Source organism: Apteryx mantelli, chromosome 7, assembly GCF_036417845.1.
Source record: "Apteryx mantelli isolate bAptMan1 chromosome 7, bAptMan1.hap1, whole genome shotgun sequence".
NCBI lineage: Eukaryota > Metazoa > Chordata > Aves > Apterygiformes > Apterygidae > Apteryx > Apteryx mantelli.
In genome coordinates, this window is record NC_089984.1 from 17,415,850 (window position 1) to 17,436,604 (window position 20,755).

Sequence of the window (20,755 nt, forward strand, 5' to 3'; positions counted from 1 at the left end):
TGTAACCATATTGTATTTCAACACAACAAAATATTTGACCTTCAGCTGAACCCTGTTCGGGAGCTTTCTATTGAGAAAGGAAACTACATTTGCATCGATTCTCCTAGCAGCTATTCTCTTCAGAGCAATATGTTGTGCGTTCCTGACGGCAGGCCTAGAGAGCTGGCTTTTTTTCTTGCACAGTATTTACATAAACAGTACTAACTGTAAATTTCCAGGACTGCAGATTATTTTTAATGATTGTGCTTTCAGAATGCAAGTTTTTTTAAAGATAGTAAATACAAGTCTATAATTCTGTATCTGATGTTCTATCAGAATATTTTATATTGAAATATGACAGGTTTAAGTGCTTTCCCCTACCTATTCACTCTAATATCAGATAAACACTGTTGACATTTTTTCTATGTAAAAACAGATCAGTCCTTGACTTCTATTTACAGCAGACTGACTGAAATTGAAGTAACTTAAATCACTGATTTTTAACTGTAATTAAATTGACAGCAAAAACTTTAATCTAAATAATCAAAATTAATTTGATTTTTATTTGTACATTTTAGTCATTTGTCTAAAGAAAGGTTGATTCTTTTGGGTGATGAAATTTGGTATTTCCTTCTGCTACATAGAAGCAGGCAAATAAATTATTTATTTTAGCAGTTGTATATGTCTACATTTCCTTGATCTCTAATTTTTAGTTTTATAAAGTTAAAAATAAATGAGAAATTCACTTTTCAATATTAGAAAATGATTTTTTAAAAGTTGATATGTATCAACTGTGCTAGCATGGAAATTGGAATCTGCTTAAAATAAGCATTTTGAAATTGTGTTAAAAATTAAATAGGTCTGGTTCATAAGAAAACTAAGTATTAAGATGTGTTTGCACTGAAAATTAGTTTATAAAATAAAGGAAGTATTTTTCTGCACTAAGTGATCTAAACGTAGAATTTTCGTACTTCCAGGAATTTAGAAATACTAAATCTCATCCTCTGACATCTAGCTCCTATTCACATATTAGAAGAGAGAAAAAAGGCTTACTGGATTTTTTGTTTTCCCAAATGGATTCTTAACTTTCAGTGAAAGTCAATATAAGTAAATATAAACAAGCTGAAAAAACAGAAAATGAAAATATTCACAGATACAGAGAAGGCTAGCATCTCTGTCAACACCTAGTATAATACTTCTGCAAATTGATTCCAAGAAAACTTTGGCTGAATTTCTCTGCTGCTCCAATTACTATTTTAAAAGGCAAATGGTTGTAACAGTTTATAGCAAGTACAGTCATTATATTGATTATGATAGCCTCAAATTCTTTATATATATATATATATACACACATTTTTTAATAACTCAACTAAATATAAATTCAGAAAGTCAATGAAGATGAACGTAGATTTCATTTTTATCCTTCAACAAAAACATATACTCCAACCACTGAATTCTTAAGTCTATAGGGGAAATCCAAAAGAAACGGTTACATGAGCTGTGACAAACTCATTTGTCAGGAATCATATGTATTCTAGGAAATTAAATGCATGAGCCCATTAATTAATATCTTGCATTTACATAGATAGTCTTTCATCTCAAAGAATCCTGAAGCATTTTGCTCATACACCAGAAATATATCTTCACAAAACTTAACCAAAAGAGTTCCATGCATCATCCCAAAGAAAACTTCTGAAAATTAGCCACTTTTTCTGCTTTCTTTTTTCATAAAATAACTGTTAGCTACTTCTCTATCAACTCTGGTAAGCAAAATTCAAAAACTCTTTTCTACTAGTAGCACAGGAAATTAAAAGCATCTCACATATTACTTCAATCCCTGGTATAATTTACAAGTCCCTCTGGGGCCACCTGACATACTCGTCTTTGATCTCCCCTTCCCCTTATAAACCACATAACTCTTACCCACCCCAAATTAAAAACATGCAGCTTTTTCATCTCTACTCTCCACAGTGGTAGCTCATCCACTTGTGCTATGCCTCATGGCTTCATCTTCAGCTTTATACTACTCCCATTTTACATAATGATTTGACAAAATTGTTCAGTGAAAGACCCTTATATCTTTGTGAGTGATTTTGATTCACGTTTGGTGATTCTTATTGAACTTCTGGTTTGAAAAGTTATGATTGATTGGTGGGGATTCTTATACTTAGGTACCTACCCTGTATCTGCTTCTTTAATAATTTAATACAAGTTAGAGATTCATGGAATTTATAATCTATCATGTTCTCCAGTAAACAAGCGGATTCCTCTTGTTACGCAGGAATCCACTACACTGTGCAAATATAGGAACTGTCACACTGCTCTTTCTTTTGTCCTTCCAGTCCAGAAGCTTGTCTCCTGCAGAGGCCAAACACCTCATAATACATCAAACACTTTCAACAATTTTATATAGTGAGTGAAATTTCCTTTCTGATCTCTGCAGCAGCTGAAGTCTCCTTAAGGTAGTCTTAATATTTCTAATGACAGTGTAGCTTTTGATCAGAATATTTTTCAACCATTATTATAATCTAGGTATGAAATTCAGGCTGCACAGCATCTTGCCTTTTTGTAGTCAAGGAATGGGAGGAAAGGCAGCAAGACACATCTCTCTCCTTGCATCACCAGTCAAGCAACATGCACATTTGCAGAACTTATGCATTGCTAGGTGCATACTTTGCTATGCTTATTCATGTATTTCATCTTCTCTATTGCCTGCAAAAAAATACACCTCCAGGGAAAGAAAATGAAGGAGAAAAATCGTCAAGTTTTCTTTGTATTCCCCTGTGAAGTGCTTAATGACATTAGGCCCTTACAAAGTGAAGATTCGAGTTTTCTAAAGAATTCTAGCAGAGCTGTGACAAAATGAACTAAACAACAAAATCACTCATTAAGCTTTCTGCACTTCTGCCTAATATTCAGCATAATCCCACATCTCCACCAAACCCTCTGGGCTCAGGGCTAATGGAATAGTTGCAGATATCTTTTTCGAGTCTAGCAGTGATGAACCAAATGTTATTTTGCTTTTTAGTATTTGACTTTCTATCTCAGGTCAGTGCTCTAACATCAGTCAGACTCAAGAGAGTAACTAGAAGTGACATAATTTGCAAAATATACCCTGCAGCACAATGAAAAATGATGTAGTTAAATAAAAACAAACAGTGTGCTGGGTAATTGGGAGCTGAGCTTATTTTGTTACAAATTGAATGAGTCCACAGATCTAGTTAAGTGCAGCTTCGGAACATAACTAACAAACAGAAAAGCATCATTGCTGCCTATAATGGGCATAAACTTAAGGTAAGCTGGGATCATAAAAAGACTAGGAAAGGAGCCTTAAACCTTCTGCTGTTTCCCATCTTGACCTATCCAGCTGCTGAGCAGACCCCATCATAAAGAGCTCAACCTTAGGGCAGCATTACCAGGCCAGCTTGCTTCTGGCCTTAAAGGACCACGCCAGTAGTCAAGGCTTGTTCATCCATCAGGAAAAATCTGGCCCTCCCTTTTCTTTTGGGTACAACTCTAGGCATGAGAGCCTAGGGAGCGATGCTAAGAGGAGCTGTTCCAGCATTAAATAAATGGGACATGCTCCTATGTTCAGGACATCCTCCATCAGTCTGTTAAATTTACTTGAAAGCTATTTGGAAATAATCAGCTTTATCTGCTTTGAGAATTTAGCCATGGTATTTCTGTCCCAAATATTTAATAAAAAAATAAAGCATTACCTGTTCACATACTATAACTGCTGGTCATAATGTTTCTCTCAAAACACTGTTCGTTTGACAAATAGCATTTTCACTAAATGAATATTGATTATGAGGTAGTAATAATTTTGCTGAAGTTCCCTAAATATTTTAAAGGAATGTTTCACATTTCAGGATTTTCTACTTCTGGAAGAGAATGGAATTTTGTTTCCAAAAAGAGTGTTCTAAGTTACCTAAAACTTGTATCATTTCTATTATTTTTACATTATTTTACGACATACCTATGGTTCATAATTTGCTATGTCACATCTCTGGTATGTTCAATTAAACTCTAATATGACATGCCATATGGTGGATGCTATGTTATGCACTATTAGTGACATATCAAAAATAATGTAAAAATACAAATACAATTCAGATATCTTAAGATATTTTATATAGCCTTTTTAAATTGTTTTTGAAGTAATAGTTCGAACTCCTTCTGAAATAATATTTCATAAGTATTTTTCAGATCTTATTCCAAGTGAAAATGAAAACAGTTTTGAAAACGTTATATAGGAATCTACTACAGATTTCCTGTAGTACAAAAATTCTAAGTTCCAGCTAAACAAACACAGCACATGTCTTCACACTTAGCTACTCGGGCTACATTTTACTAATAAGTATGACTGTGTCTTATGTTTTCCTTATAAAGTAACCATATGAAATTCACACCCATTTTACTATCATTAATGAAGAGGTAAATCTACAGCAACTACTCTGACTTCAAGAAAGTCACTCCAGATGTAGAGCTCTATAAGCCAGTCACATATTTCAACCCAAACCCATTCAGATAATATTTACAATAATGAACTATCAACATTACAGTTTATTTTATTACGCTAACAAACTAGTCTTCATTTATTTCCCTATTTGGTGTGAATTACCAATTTCAAAATTGAAATGGTAACTTACAGAAAAACACAAATGTATACAGAAAGTTGTTAAAACTCCCTATAGTTACATAATGAGACATAATTAAAGTCTTATTGAATTGAAAAGATAGTACGAAACTCCAATATTTGGTGATATGCTATTTAATTCTAGGATAGGACTCATATTACCAAAGAACTTCTCATGAAGCTACAACAACTGTCAAATGAAACTATTAACAAACACGGGCCAGTTCTGTGCCACGGACTGCTGTGATATAAAGACCTACCTGCTGACACAAAGCAGCAGCAATTAGCTAATGATTAAAGGGGAGGTAATGTAATCCTGAGACGCCCATTCTAACATGTCTGACAAGGGATCATTCAGGAACTGGCGTCTTTTATCATGATGTTTTCATTTATGAAGATCATTTCTCTTCAGCGTGCTTTCACTTGGGTCTCAACAACGGCTCTTTCTTCCTTTGGTATGCTCCCACTTTTTAATGATTTCTACTCTGACCTTAGCCTGCTTTTGTGTACCTCTTGCATATGTTACTAGGCTAGCTGCCATCCTTCAGTCTTCCAATTCCTCATAACAAAGGTATCCCAAAATATCTTGTGTTGGGTCCTTCCAGAAACTGTTGTGATAGCTGGGCTCTGATACTAAGATTTTTCTTGTCCATTAGCAAAAACCAGTAAGTTCTCCATGCAAGATACTGGCTGTAATTTCAGCTTTGTCCTAATTATTCCTAATTATTACAGCCAACTGCACTTCATACAGCTTTCTTTATACAGATGTTGGACTCCTCAGACAGGTGCCACACTATTTTTCACACATATGTTACAGAATTAAAAACCTGGTTAGGCAGGTATAATCCATAACCAAAATGTAGCTTTTATTTTCCTCTACTCCAATGCATTATGCTGGCTCTGATCTGTAATAACTCCTTTCAAATCAAGATAACTAGTTCTGATTTAATATGCAAACATCATAAAAATCTACCCTGGATAACAATAATGTCCTAGTCCCATTCAAAATGCTTACCCAGAAAAGAAAATCTGTCAAGTAAGGAATGAGCAAGATGTATAGATTAGAGTATAAAAAGAACACTGTGCTGCAGTTGCTATATGCTTTCCAAAGGAAATCTATTACAGTAATTTCATTGTTATGGTTCAAGGGATTTTCTCTAAAAATTTTACTTGCTACCATAGCTACACTACTAGTTCTGAAAGCACTTAAAAGCTGAATCTTAGCTTCAGGAAGCTAAAATGTAACTTCATTTTACCAACTCTCTTGGAAAATTTGCTAACAGAAATAATAAATTTATCCATCCTTTCCCTTCTAGGTCAAATTCAGACATGGTATTTGAAGGTTGCTGGAGTTGTATCTACCAACTTTGGCAAGAGGATCATGGAAATTTCACCCCACCTAACTCATAGGTAAAATTCCCATTGATACAAAGGCAGATGGAGTATCATGTATAACATTTGGATGCCAAAGAATTTAGTTATTTCCTAATACTGATGGGTCTGAGCACTCACTGTTACCACTCATTTCCATCAGAAGCATGTGTACTCTGTCCCTCTTAAGATCAGAAGAAATATCCTAAAAATGTTTATTATTTTCAGAATTAACAGCATGTTTGACACTGAAAGCATCTGAAACAAAGCGAAAAATCTTTTTCTTTTCCCCCCAAAACAGTCACCACTACTAAAAAAACCATTAATCAATGCCTTCAAATCTATCATTATCTCTCTCTGAGCAATCTATCCTTTCTTTCAGTTTCTGAGTCTTTTACTAAGTGGATCCTTTTCTTAGAAGTTATTTATCTGAACTATTAAAAATGCCAAATATTTGGGATCATACAGCACTGATCCTTTAAACTCTATATGATTCCACTAAGGGAGCAATGCACAGCACACAGATGTTAATGCGTCCCTGCAGGCTTTATTGTTACCTTCTCCTTGGATTTCTTCGAGCTTGCTGTAGTAGCTTGGCAGAGTGGGGTCCCATGGCAGATATCCCTGGGATAAGTGAGTAGCACCGACAGGTGGAATTGAACTATATCTTGTGAGAACAAGTTGGCTGTTACTAGGTTTAGAAAGACACCAGCTTGAAAAAGAAAAAGTGAATTGCTAAGCATAGAACAAGCCTTCACATAGTACAGGAGAAGATGAACAGCAAACAGAAAAGGTACCCACTGAAATCCACTGACCAATATAAACCAGAAAGATTAAATCCTTTGATGAGCAGTTTTATTTTGCTGGCCAAAAAAAGCATGAGAACTTCTTAAACAAACTCATTTTTACCACTTTTTAATGCTTCTTAGAGCGACAGCATTATTTGTCTCAGTGAAGGCATACTTTAGAGAATGGCAATATTTAGAGCTAGATGAGCAGTGGCAAAACCATACAAGAACTGTACAGTGAATCAGAAAATGATTTTTGACTCATTATTTACTTGCCCCGAATGTATTTCTGTTTACAAAACATTTGTGTGTGAACAATATCTGCTTGAAATTGACTGCAAAGGGCATTTGTTCGAGGCTCATACTAGTACTCATTCTTTGAGGAAAGTAAACTTATTTTTGGTGCCAGCAGCTGCCTTCTTTAGAAAACTCCTAAAACTTCCATAAACTTGTCACCTTTCTTCTTTTCAGGAGAAAGAAAGTTTCTAAATTCACCACATTATGTCAAAAGCATAGTAAATTGATCATAGTCTCCTTCTCTTTGTTAGGCATACTTATCCAATCATGGCACAAGAATATTGCCATGGTAACATATAGTGAGAATAACAACAAATAGCAAAGACATGGGGAAAATACCATTTACGAACAGTCCAGAGGCATTTCCTAACTTGGAACATTGCTGAGCAATTCTGAATAACAAATTAGTTAAAATCAGCAAATTTGCAAATAGCAGAAGAGGGAAAAAGAATTTAAGGATCTTTAATACTTAAGGAACATTTAATACTTTAAGGAATACTTGTTCTCAGTCTCTTTCTTTCTTTATGCATTTGTAAACTCCTTTCTCTCATTTTCCCCACTGTGGAGCGCAGAAACTTTCCATATCTGCCACCTGGTATGTAAATCAAGAGTGTTCAGGATGTTGTACAGTTTCCAAAAAACTGGAAATGCTGTTAGTTGTGAAACTATAACATCTAGGTGAGAAAATCATTCTTGCGGAAAGTAACTTAGTAACTCTGATCTTTTTATGAAAAAAACAGATCTGCCAGAGAGTTGATACACTAGCCAGCAGGTCAAATCCTATTGTGCTGTATGCACCTCATACACCAAACATAGCCCTGATAACCAATTTGTGACAAGCAACGATGGCAGCTTGGAAGAAGGTTACCTTCACTATTGCTATTCAAGGAGTGAAACTGTATGTTTAATCCTAATGAAGATCTTCAGAAATCAGACTAGTCTTAGCGGATATAAAAATATCACCACAGCAAAAAAAAACCAAACAAAAACAAAGATCCATTTCATAGCTTTATCATGGACCAATGCCAAACTGAGGATATCTGTACAGAGGTGACACAGACATTAACAGCATCAGGTTAGCAGGAGATAACAAAGCAGTACACTAGGGTGTCCGAGCACGGCTCCAGGACAGCAAAGCATTGTTTCCTTGAGAAATGCAATACTCTGTGCACCTGATATCTCACGGTGCAGACTGTGAAAAGACTGTGGGTCCTGCAAGGGTCAATTTGGCACAGAAGCCTTTACAGGGATATGAAAGGCAATGGTGATCTCTCTGTAAGTCAACAATCTCACTACTATAAGAGCTTAAAAGAGTGGATAAAAGTAAAGTAGGGCCCAAACAAAAGATTTCAATAGGAAAAGGACTGAAACTATTTCTGCTGTAAACACTTTCCTTAATTTTTACAATTCTAATCCCTTCAAAATATAAAAGACTCAGGGAAGAAGAACACATTAAAATTCTTCATAGTAGTCTTGGATCCAAACATCTATGCAGAAGGAACACCTGACACCAAAGTCAACTGTATTACATAGCGATATTCAGAAGTCACTGAGTACTCATAAACAACATCTCTCCGTTGCTTGCTCACTTGCTCCCTCTCCAGAGAATAGTTATTTCTCAGTGGGTGGAATTATTATGTTTGACTTGGCAGTGCTGCAGAAGCATCACATGGCGTATAATGAAGGCCCAGGGTGCTGTTTCTATTATTGGTAGCTGGTTATGTCATCAGAATGCTCTCACATGTCATGAGCAGGTGTCCCCACTGCTGCATTATAAATAAAAACATTTTCAGCCAGGACTTGGATTTAAAATGAAAGTAGCAGCAAGCGACCAACTATTGCATCTCTAAGAGCATGCAGGCAAAGAAAGAAGATAGGTAATCTAAGGTCATACTTAATAAAGGAAAGCAGGTAAAAGATATGTTTTAAAAACAGAAAATCTAGCACTGCAGAGAACAATTTGGAGTTAACGGCATATAATAAGAGCATGTGCATTTAAAGACACTGTTCCGAAATTTGAAGACTCAAAGAAAACAGTCTTTAAAAACAGTTTAATGTATAATTAGGCTAAGCATGTGTATTTGGAGAAAGTCAAAACTAACTCAGAACCTATTCTCAGATTTTAAACCAAAGCCAAGTAAACTTTTCCATAGCTTGGGAAAGTTATGTTTGTGTTTGCATTCCTCTGGGCATTTCTTGATTCAAGTAGCTGAAGCTTTAATACAGAAAGAGGAACAACTTTTCTAAGTTTCTGCTGGGGAATCTGAGTTGTCTATTCATATTAAACTCAAAGGCCATCAAGCTGGTCCAGAAATCATTCTCAGTAGTCTCTAGTCCCATAGCACATTCCAGTAACATAAGCTTGCTCAGTAGTAATGAGAACTGATCAGTAATTTTTCCATTTCAGAGACTGTCAATGTCTCTGAAACAACAGAGAAACAACACAAACACATGTATTTCTTGGGTTCTGGATGGAATTTCTGGACAAATCATGGGAGAAAGACATTGCAGCTGAGTAGTGGGGGGCACTCACTGGGGACATGGGAGACAGTCTTACTTATCTGAGTAAAGGAAAGCCAGGAAATGAACCTGGGTTTCTCAGATCCCTTATCTCTAAGTGTGCACTCTTCAGTGCCTTGGAGTTCTCTTCCTCAAGTTTTACTCTGAAAAACTTCCAAAGGTCTTAATTTCATGCCAGTGGAAAGGGAAGAACATTATAATCATCACTGCTCTTTTGTAGAATTACATTTAAGTTTCTTGACCAAACTCCTAAGAATGTGATTTCTGTCACCTCCCTCCACTGCTCAACCCATCAAACTTCCACCAAGCCCCAGGACACTCCTACACGAATTAAGATCTAGAAGCATAAAATTGTATATCTTTGTACCCCCCCCCAAAGGCCAAACCAAGTTAAAAAATCAGTTTCATTACTGGAAGGTAGTTACAACTTCCATAAACCTCTAAATACGACTAAGTAAAACAGACCACAGTTTGGGATTCTTAGGTTGCTATTCTGCCTTCTTTGGAGCAAGCCAGGATGCACTCTGAGTGCCCACATGCACCTGCAGATAACACAGTGCAAGAGAGGCGGTTATTCTTTCACATCTACAGCTCTGTTTCTACTTGAACAGTAATTCCATGTGAAGCATCCCTGACCAGCAGCCTTCTAACAAAAGGAGAAGGAGGAGAAACCAGTCTTGCATACCAAAGGAGTATCTGCTAGGATGAGAAGGGAGAGGAGGAGGTGCAGTGAGGAAACTAAGAGGAGACTTTAAAGGGAGAACAAAGGATAATTCAAATTCCTTCACTTTAAAATTAAAAGTAATCCAGAGACTGGTTGAATTCCAGATTCTTGAAAACCAAATTCAGTTCCTAAAATACAAGACCAGATGGTTGACTGATGTAAATAAGTGTAACTTCACTGGCTTGAAGGGAACAGTATCAATTTATACCAGCTGAGGTTTTGGCACATCCTCTTTCTGAAGCTCATTCAATGCTCACATGTTCTCAGGTCCATGGTCAGGGATTTATACGATTCATTCCTAACACACTGCAATCACAAGTATATACCATTACCATTTTCTCCTCATCACTTACCACAATAAATTTTCACTTCATTTTTCATGCCAGAAAATTCTACACATCGACATCACCAAACCCAAATTTTGGCAGACTCTGCAGGTTTCCATTGCGTCTTGCCTGGCAGCTTCTTTCTGTGACATAATCCTAACCACAAAAAGTGATGTACAAGGCAATGCAGAGGAGATTTCTGATAATTAACTGCATAAAAGAAATTGATTTGTATTAATTTAAGAAAGGCAATGATATGATCTGCATCAGTCCTATAATCAGACATCTTCTCAATGCATTATTACCAAAGAGATCTTTCATGTCTCTGCTGTAGGTCTAATCTTGGCTGGGAATAACCATTTCCAGCAGAAAGGGAGGATTTCATTCTTACACATTCCCTTAATCTTTGCATTGTGCTCTGATAATGCAAATTAGGCTACTGATTGAGTGAACAATGTCTTTGCAACTGGTAGAAATGCACAAGAAACTAGACAGATATCATTGACTCCTTTCATGTCAGCAATGATTCATTACCAATAACAAGTAGCACATGAATCCTGAAGTAAGACACAGAAAGCATCATGTCCTGCTATGTGATCCAAGCCTTACACACTCAGAGGAGCCTAACATCCTGGTGAAGAATGGCATGGAGGGCAAGTACTCCCAGACTCTCTTCTCCCTGTACCTCCTATCAGCCCACCCAGTCATTCCCTAGGCAGCAAATTACTCTGTGTAATACACTTCCCTGGATCTCATGGGGCATATTTCTCCCCTTTCAGGTTTGAAGACAGAGTGAACACAGGGAGTGGAAAAAGAGTGAAAAAAAAACTATTATGTTTTGCACAACATATGAAGGGCAATGAGGGAGCAGAGCTGCTTTGAGTTCTTGGGGTTTTTCACTCCTTCCTCCCCATCACCTCCAGTAAAAATGTGTTGGTCCCTGAAGAGAAATGAGGAACATGTAGGGAAAAATCAGAGCAGGTTTTCTCCATGAAATGATGGTACTTGCAGCTAACTATTATAACACTGGCTTCAACTCAAGGTGTATTTCACAGTAACCAGAACCCAAGGCTCCCCAAACCCTGGGAATTAGTATTGTAGTGTATGTTTGAAATATTCTGATTGAAGCTCAGCAAAATACTTGCTTCAGTTTTTCCAGCTGTAAATTGAAACATTTGGCAATATCAAAATTTTGCTGGAAACAGCCTGCATATGGATTTTTGAGGAACTGAATTTTTCTTTGGAAAACATTCTAGTTGTAGTACTTTAACATAAGCATACCATAGTCACTTTAAAGATCTAATAAACAAGCTTCCCTCTGGGAGCTTCAGAGATTTACAGGGTTCTCCTATCATCACTTTCTTGCTAACTTGTCACCTGAAAACACATCACAGGGTTTTGGCATGGGAAGCTTCTCTTACACTGCAGTTCAATAACTGTTCCACATCACTAGCAAATTTGTATTTTTCAGAAATTCCTGATTCATTTTTATTCCAGGGTGGATAATAGGGAGGCTAAACGCATTGTGAGAGAGCACAGACGATGAATGTGTATTCCCTTAATACAGGTAGAATTGCTAAAACAGCTAAAATGCATTGCTAAAATAAAGTGAACATATAAAAGAATAAAAACCATCACTAAATGACTGTATTCATCCAGACAAAGGGAAAAGGTATAATAGGAATCTGATTCTGTGCTCTTATTCATTTGCAATGCAATATTCTGAACCGTTTGTAGGGACCTGTGCAGTTTGTTGTTGGTTTTTTAATCCCAACAATGGTAACAAGATCTACTGAACACCTCCGCCCTAACTCACATGTGCACAAGAAGGAATTTATATGAACCTCCACCTCTCATCTGGCTTTTTAATGTTTTATTTCTGTTCTATTTTCATGGACTCATTAAAACCAAATAACAAGTTTTCAAAGAAAAGAGCAAAGGCAAATTCACATTGATCTGGATGCTTTTTGAAAGTGTGAATTCAAAGACTACATACTTTGAGCTTTCAGTACTCCACAATTAACATAATGTAAGCTGCCATTATCCAAGAACAGATTGGGAAACCCCTCTGTTCTGCAGACATAAAATCTATTTGAACTGAATCAATTTCTGCCACAAAAATAACAAAAACTATTAGTAAAAAAAACCTCAACTTACTCCTAATACAGAGAACAAACAGAACGGGCAAATCTACACATATTATTTCTAAATCTTCAATTCCACAACTTTCTCTCAGATTTTATAAGGTCAAGGGGACAAAGTGTGAAGTCCCCTTCTTCCCTTCTCATCTGATCTCAATCGGATCCTCTTTACCAAAACCTCTGCTCTTTTCTAATCTTTGATCCCCCTCTGTGTAAATACACCATTCTCCTGGCAACCACAGAAAGAGGCTTTCTGCCTACAAACCTCAGCATGGGTTTCATGCAACAGCTGAGAGTCAAGGCTTGTGTAAAAGAAAATTGGATGTCTTCTGCAGAAATGAAGAAACCAAATCAAACTCCATCTTTTTGTTTAATACATCAGAGATGTATTCCTCCAAATACGCCATATGTGTTTTCAAAAATGTTCTTCTTTGCAGATCTCCAGTGGTCCTATTGTAAGATCACCAAACTTGACCTTCTAGAAATGTTGTAAATAAGATAACTTGATTTATTTGATTTTAGCTTACTAGATTTTGAAGAGGACAATATGCTTCCATGCTCTACTAAGCATGGAAAATTAAGAATTATATGGTGGATCAGACCACCTACCTCAGAACACTATCTCTAACAGGACTATCTGTAACATGTTTCAACAACAGATACTTAAAGAAAATGTTTAAGAAACAAAATTTACAAGACAAGCTTCTTTGTTTCTGGTATGCAGCAGTTTTGGGGAAATCCTGAGCCAGACACTTTATTGGAACATTGTCACTGGTGGAGGAGGTTTTGTCACTCTTCTCCTTTCAACTTATTTTACTACATGCTTGCAAAAGGATGCTTAGAAATTCTATTAAAACTTTACTCAAAATGCCATAATTAAAAACAGCATTTTGTTTCCTTCATTTTTCCTATGACTTAGTACTAGCCAGCCCCTTTTAAATCACTGCAATCCTAATACAAGATAAGCAGTACATCCTGACCTTCTGCTGGAAAGCTAAGTTATGACCTTAACTTTTCTGTGATTGTTCTCCTTGCATGACCTCTGGAAGCACATTGTGCAACATTAATTACTGCTTAAAATAGGGATAGTATAAAGTAAGCTTACACTGTTTTTTGGAAATGTATTACAAAGAGCGATCGCTGCACAGATACATTTACAACCTAAATAAAGGCATAGAACAATCAAAAGATCACAGCAATCTTCAATATCACTTCCTTAGTTCTGGCTGAAATAGGAAAAATAGAAACCCATAATAATTTTTCAAATTACCTGCAGCTCATTGGATATGCTGGTGATTGCTCTGTTCTGGCTACCCAAGAAAGAATCCCACCCTCCCATGCCAAAAACAGTTTTCTTTCTGCAAGCTTCAGAGGCCACCAGGGGAGGAAGTGGAGTGCTCCTGAGGGCTGGGGAGAGGAGGATGCCACCAGTTTAAGCTACAACACCTACATTAGCAAAGGCTTGGGACAGAAGAGACACAGCAACCAAAGGAAAGGCCATCAGTGCTGGACCCAGGCCTGGGCGCATGCATCAGCCTCGCAGACACCCTGCGGGGAAGCTCCGGGGAGGCCTCCGCCTGCTCTTTGGCCTGGGAGGAAAATCCCGTCCCACAGACCGGCTGCCTCTGCTGAGGACTTGGCCACTTCACTGCCCAGCGAACACACCACGTAGCAGGGGCGCACAGGGCCCCACTCCGCTCTGGCCCCATGTTCGGTTACAGAATATGGACAGAAAAGGAGGCGCACGCGCCAGCTGCTGGCTGTAAGGCTGAGGCTGCTCTGGAAGCGCACGCTCTTGTTATCCAGCACAATGTACAGCCCTGCAACATACAAATCTTACGGATTTCACCTAGCAATAAATAAACTATGTTGCTGTAGTTTTGTTAATGAAAACTGTAGGAAAAGCTATTCAATAATAAGTCATGTGAGATGTCTAATTGCCCTAATAAACCGTTCTGATGACTCACATGAGAATCTGCATGCAGGTATTTCAGATATATCACCAGTCTCTAATCTTTACTGAACAGTTGTGCTTCTTAGCGCTTTAATTGAATGACTGGTTTTGAAGGTTGATTTTTTTTCTTAAACACATAAAGCATTTTTCTTTATCTTCTCAGTGTCTAATTACATTCTATGTGGTAAGAATTAATAAAGCTGACTAATTTTTATTTACAGTCTGACAAGGTTCATGTTCTGATTGTTTTAGCTTTGTCCTTCTGGTACAGTACAATAGTTCTGTCAACGCTGCTGAGGCTAATTCTGGGTTTGCTCTTTTGTATGATTTTATTTGTATATGATACGCTATTAGTCCTTCATTATCAGGCAGATTAATAAACAAACAAGCCTAGATTTTAGATATATGTATTATAGACATAAATATTAATTGAATGATTTCACTTATGATGTGGCTTCATTTCATCATCAGATAGACTCCTCTTGCAGACAGACAAGAAGATATACACATACACCTCTTCCACATTTTAAAATGTCTTACTTTAGAGATGCAAAACTACTCTTTCCAAGGCAACGTTACCTCTACATTACAGTTACACTCCTTCCAAATGACCCCAAAACTCTGAGACCACATCAACTACAGACTAAGGTTCGTATTTCTTTTCTTTTTTTTCCAAAAAGTAGGTTAAAAAATCAATAGGCCTGCATAGAATACTTGCTTTGAAATATGATATAATTACTATAAACTATAAAAAGAAGGCAAGCCTGTTAGGATATATTTAGAAGCTCATTTTTACATTTCCTAAGTCATTCTATGTCCTGACTTTTCCAAGGCTACCATATCATTTCTCATAGCTACTTAATAATTGTTGTCTTCAATATGCAAAATGCAAGGTAAGCCTGAGGTTAAACATAGGTCAGTGACACATGGACAGTAAATAAACATTGCTATGAGCATAAGCAGGCAAAAACTGAAGCTTTTCATGTTGACATCCTTGTTATCTGGTGCTTTTAATCTTTCACTACATCCAAAGAAATGGCCAAATTCACACAGTGTCAATTGAAAATCATCCTTTCACTTTTAGAAAAGATTCATACCAGTATTAGGGGACAGTGGGATTGAGATGAATGCTGGCATCTTGGAAATAAGTACCAATTCAGCAAGAAATTTAAAGTTGCTACATATCCTCCAGGCTAAAACACAGGTTCACTTTTACCTGTCAGGGAACACCACTCATAATACGGAGAATCTTTTCCACCAAAACTTCCAAATTAAATAGAAAGTTTTCATTTTATTTGAAATAACTCCACTATTTTTCAAAAAAGTATTGGTAAGTCAAAACAACAAATAAAAATGAATAAAATCAAGTGGAATCAATCTTTTCACTTTGGGGTCCAATCCCCTAATATAGCTGTTAGAAAAAAGTGTATGTCAAGACTATTTTCACCCTTTTGGAACTAATGATATTCCTTATAAAATTCTCTTACGTACAATGTTTTTTTTAGTCTGAAAATTCAGAAATTTGCTTTGCAGTCCTATGGTATGTTGTTGTTTTGAATTCTGATGAAAGAAAGGAATAACCTTTTTTAGAATATTTCTTCTTATGGTCCTACCACATTTTCAGTAAACTTAAGCTAAAAAGTAGTCTCCCACTATTTGAGGAACAAGACAAGAAATGCAAACTTGTGCTAATCTATCATACAGCACACAAAAGCTGTTTTCCTCTCAGTGTGTTCCTCCAATGAAATCATTCTCCAGAGATATAAACAGATGAAAATGGAAATCAATCCAGAAATATATTTCTTCCTCCTACTGACATGTTTTAAAGCTTAAGTACATTTCATGGTGATTTCCATTCCAAGACCTGATTCACAGAAATGGTATTTCAGATAGTGAATGAAAGACACTGATTTGTTAGAGGAAGAAAGTTTTCACTTAATTTTTCTTCTCTGTCTCTTAAGATATAGCTTCCTGGAAAATCACACCCAACCCTTCCAGCCCCAGTTTTCGAATCAGGCTTGATGTCTGTTAATTCCAGCATCACTTTTCAAATCAATTTGATTTTCATATTATTTATAAACTAGTAATCAAATATACACAGTCTTTAAAGGAAATCTGATAAATGAATATGCACTCAGTATATGCTTTAAGAATAACTGGGATTTTGTTGTTTCTGCTTTATTCAGCCTCTTAATAACGAAAACAAATACAATAGCCTCATGAAACTCTCACTGAAGACAGTGGAAGTTTTGCTATCTAATTCAATAGGAATAGGAACAGAAGCAAGCCTCAAAAAAATACATATGAAACAGAGCCATAAGTGCCTCTACAAAAATGTAAAATAGAGAAACAAAGGCAGTGGAAGTTGAGCTCCGTGTATGCTCAGATTCTCTACTTTGTATTCAAGTAAGAAAAAGAACTGTGGGCCTGATTCTGCTGTCACTCACATCAGGTTTAATGCAGGAGCACAGCCAATTCAAGAGGTGGTATGAAAAGATTTGGACCATGGATCCTTGGCCACGAAAATTTAGACTGAGTGATTCATCCTTGATTCGCACCAGTAATGCTTGAGAACTTCATCACAGATTCATAATAACTCTGTATTTAGTGGAAGGATCCTTCCTTTTTTTATTAAAGGAGCTCCATGCATCATTTTTGTTCCAGAAGTTACTTGGCAGTTTGTTGTGACACCTGATAGATCTGGTCAGTTTTAACTTGTTGTGTAGATAACATGGTATTGTTTCAGTTGCCACAGCACATAACTGTAGTTCTGAAAATAAGTTTGGAAATCAATAAGCTATGTCCAAAAAATGAAAGGTCTCTGAGCTGGATTCTCACTAACATGTCAGGCCATTTACAAAATTCTGGCTGTGGTGGCCTTAAAAGGGTATAAAAAGAAAAATGGGTGTGAAGTGCAAATGATTTTGTGCACCATCATACACACATATGAGCATCATCTAAAAGTCACATTATTCTTTTGCTCATGCCTCTTTCACTTGCCTAATTCACATAAAGGTATAAAAACCTAGTTGAGGAAATTATTTTATCTGAAGGAATATTACTATGCAATTTGCACTGTAACTTCTCCTACCTTTGAGACTGAGAGCAGCTTCGGGGAGATCCATATGTCCTTCTAAGATCATCTGAAGTGCTTCTGTCAGGCCTGCAAATAAGCAAAAGTTACTAGTTACTGAGTAGCTGATAGCAAAGGCCTTTCATTTTGAAGATGAAGCTGGAAAATTTCCCAGGTGATATGCTCTAGCCTTTGCACCAAACTTGACAGAATACAGGGGGAAAAAAACAGCTTATTAAAAAAGAGATCATTTGCTTTATTTCTGAAAAAGACTTGTAGGATTTCCTGTTATACAAAATAAAAAAAGCTTCCTAAAAATGGTTCCATAATAACATATCCCCTTATGAAATTCCCCCTGAATAAAAATATTTATGGAAAATATAACTGATGTCCAATTTTAGGACTCTTTACATAGTATAACAGGACTACTGTGCATGTGATCCAAGCCCATAATATGTGAGAGGACATTTGTCATTCAACACAAGCAGAAATGCTTTGCCAATAAGACATATACCATCCTGCAATTGCTACTGAATGGCCATCTGTGCAACAGGATATCTGCCAACAGTTTGACCAGTGCAGCTAATGGCAGATAGGTCCTCCAAGTTTGTGAACTTCCAGTTTCACCCCCGGTGTCACTCTGATGACCTGAATAAGCCAGCCCAGCATAAAACTGATGTAATATAATGGACAATCACAGAGCTGTTATTGCACTTGTTCACTCCATTTACTTCAGTGTAAGTAGGAAACACTATTGGAATGAGAACGGAATCATCTTACGCATTCTTTGCATTACAGTAAGTACCTTGACAAGGTAAATAGCAAGAAAAAATTAAGTGCCAGGAGTTCTAGACCTCAATGAATAAATCGCAGAATCAGTGCTAACAATATCCTGCCACTTTTCATTAGTGTAAGAGAGCACGAACTTGGTTATGCTCAGCGTACAAGGCACAACAATTTTGTTTTCGCTAGAACTATGCTGGGAGGCAATTTTAGTAACGCATTCATCTGCTCTGTGTTTTTAACTTTTTGTTTTTAATTTTTAAGTTATTTTCAAGTTAGACCTATTCTTTAAGGACCTGATGCTATTTGAGGCTAATGGTCTTGCCTGTTCATTTTCTCTTGGTAAATGAGTCAGTGAATTACTTTGATACCCTGTGTTTTTCTGAGTCCACAGACATTTCCAGCCCAAAGGAAGTGTGAGGTAGCCATGAAAAGAGGTAAGTACAATCTACCGAAATTCTATAGCCAAACAGGATTCCTGGCATCCTGGATTTATCCTGGGAGTACTAGACTGTTGAGTCCCACATTGCCTGCTGAGCACTGTAGCTTTGCCTGCCCTGCAAGCTGAAATACACAGGCTTTGCTCAAAACAACTATTTTTTCAGTAAAAGTCTCTGGTCAAGTCTCAGGTCACCTGTTGAACTAATTTCCAGTTCCTGGAGGCCTACCTAGCCTCCAAAGAAAAACAATTCTTTCCAACCGAGATCATGACCCTCAGTGGTGGCTGCCTCCAGCCAACAAAAACAACATGCAGCTGCAAGTTTAATACCACTCAGAGTGACTGGATTGCAGCCTTGATGCCCTGAGCTCTTCAGGAGAAAGAGAAATGGTCAGGCTAGCATTTCTTTACCTCTTTTTACATCATTCTCTTCCCTGCTGTGGTACTGCCTATCTCACTGTCAGCAAAAGTAACTATTCATGCCTATCTTCAATCTGGAAGATTGAATTGAGATTTATTAGTTGACAGAAAGTCCTGGAACTACAGACCACTATGCTTTTCTAAGAAAGTCTTCACTTCGCTGCTGCCAATATTGCAAATAAAATTGCACATGGCATCTGTTATGTCAAAAGCACTGCACTTTCCATTTCCTCCCTAGGGACCATCCCTCTTATGCTAAGGACTTACGAACTACACAGCAGTATTTCTGACTCTAGAACTCCTAAACTCCTGTAGGCAGCTTGCAGCCCAGTAAAGCTGGATCAACTATATTCTGAAGTAATATTAGCAAACTTTTAAAGTGATCTCCTTTAACTCAAGAGCCCAAAAGAAAATAATTTAGTTTGCCAGGTGTTTGCTTCCAACCTCTCAAAGCTTTACTAGATGACAGCACTTTCTTGCTACCTAAGAAATGCTTTATAGTGAAAAAATCCCACACACTTTAATGTGTTTTCACATAGGATTTATTCATAACAGGTATTAGAGAATGAGCAAAGGGGAGGTATTCCTGGCGCTGGACCTACACTCTTGCCAAAACTATGCAGTAAAAAGTAAACTTTTCAACTGAATCAAGGGAGACATCATAAAGAATTCATTTGCTCTCTCTATATATCTTCTTCCAGAACCAACTCCCTGAGTTTGTTATTTTGTACAGAAACACAAAAAAAAATTTTATACAATCAAGAAAGTATTCAAAACTCATAAATAATTGCTGCATGACAAAGTGAAATTGTTCTCCAAAGTGGGTCTCTCAACAGCAGTCTTTTCTTTTTTAATTCTTCTGCTTTTTCTCTTTCTTTAATACAGCCAAATAAAAGGAACAGATGTTAACATGCTTCAGCCAAAATTGCAGTAAGCCCTCATGGTCAGAGCTAGTAACTGAGGAAGATGTCACCATAGCACAGTTTAATTCCAAAATGGATAAACAAACACAGGAAAACAATAAAACTACAAAAAGTCTACAGGACAAGCAGTTTGTTAAGGATGGGTGGATGGAGGGATATAGCAAATGCTCCTCCATTGCAAAACTGTTACTTCTGGACTAAATAATAAAAAAGCTACTGTCTATAGCTCTGTCTCCAGGCAGATTTCCATGATGTGATTTCCAGGTAGTCTGTATGCCAAGTGCAAACCTGAGTTACACCAGTCCAAACCTACTGGCTTCTACAGGTTGTCAAGCAATAATTGGCATCAGCATTTGGCCTCTCATAGTAAAATGAGCC

At 36.9% G+C, this 20,755-nt stretch overlaps 2 long non-coding RNA genes across 4 annotated transcripts in view; one reads left to right on the forward strand and one right to left on the reverse strand.

Annotated features, from left to right (window-relative positions):
• Nucleotides 1-20,755, reverse strand: part of LOC106498927 (uncharacterized) — a 292,560-nt gene that overhangs the window by 139,728 nt on the left and 132,077 nt on the right. For both annotated transcript variants that reach the window (XR_001295072.2, XR_010884643.1), the window contains exon 3: nt 17,831-17,902. This is a non-coding gene — a long non-coding RNA (uncharacterized lncRNA). The remainder of the gene's footprint in view (nt 1-17,830; nt 17,903-20,755) is intronic.
• Nucleotides 1-20,755, forward strand: part of LOC106498928 (uncharacterized) — a 55,703-nt gene that overhangs the window by 23,403 nt on the left and 11,545 nt on the right. Inside the window, exon 3 of one of the 2 annotated variants that reach the window (XR_001295073.2) lies at nt 5,935-6,022. The exons of the other annotated variant lie outside the window; for it this stretch is intronic. This is a non-coding gene — a long non-coding RNA (uncharacterized lncRNA). Of the gene's footprint in view, nt 1-5,934; nt 6,023-20,755 lie in introns of those variants that run through there. 2 annotated transcript variants of the gene reach the window in all.